This window comes from Olea europaea, chromosome 13, assembly GCF_002742605.1.
Source record: "Olea europaea var. sylvestris chromosome 13, O_europaea_v1, whole genome shotgun sequence".
NCBI lineage: Eukaryota > Viridiplantae > Streptophyta > Magnoliopsida > Lamiales > Oleaceae > Olea > Olea europaea.
This window is the reverse complement of record NC_036249.1, coordinates 19,101,703-19,102,577: the sequence shown is the minus strand read 5'-3', so window position 1 is coordinate 19,102,577 and position 875 is coordinate 19,101,703.

The window sequence follows — 875 nt, the reverse complement described above, 5'->3', positions numbered from 1 at the left end:
GAAACTCACTACCAAAGGATTCTTGACAATCAAAAACAATTTTTTGAACATCAGCAAAAAAGCCAACAAGACTACTTCCATAGATGCAATCTAGCATGCAATCTTATGTGGCTACCATTTTTAACTCAACCAAATCTTACATTGGTGAACAAAATCAAAGTATGCAGAATCAATTATCCGACTGAAAATCACATAAGGAAACGATTGTCAGCTCTATACAACGAGATATACCTCCCCATACAAGTCCAATTGAGTTTGAAATCCCTTCAACATTTGAACATATTGAAGACGTGGAAAGATCGGGGAAAGAAAAAAAGGTAAGCAAAAACAGACATAATCTTCATCAACAACGCCGATTAATGCTTTAGAAGACTATAACATCGATAAGTACAAAAACATTACAGAATGGATATTACAAAATCCATTGGGGTAAGATATTTAATTTTACGTTGTTAACTTAAATATTATAATTTGAATTTTACTCATTTAACACTGATTTAAATTCTCTTATACAGTGCATATTGGAATGATGAAATTGGCAATCTATACGGAAAACAATCGCTAGAAAATATACTAGATGAAACGAAAAGTATAAATATCGTGATAAGTAAGATTTAATAATCATAATTCATTTTTCTCCATTATTCATATATCTAATTTACATTTTTTTTACTAGCATATTGATAAAGAATTAAAGCTATTGAGAAGGCTTGTTACCGTCGATTCTCTGTTGCTTTCTAAAGAATATGCAATCATTGACCTTAGATTCGAAACTGAATATGTTCATTGGTATACAAATATGAAAGAAGGAATTGGCCATTCTGCAACTAATTTCATCGCATTACAATGATACATAAAAGGAAAATTGCCTGTAT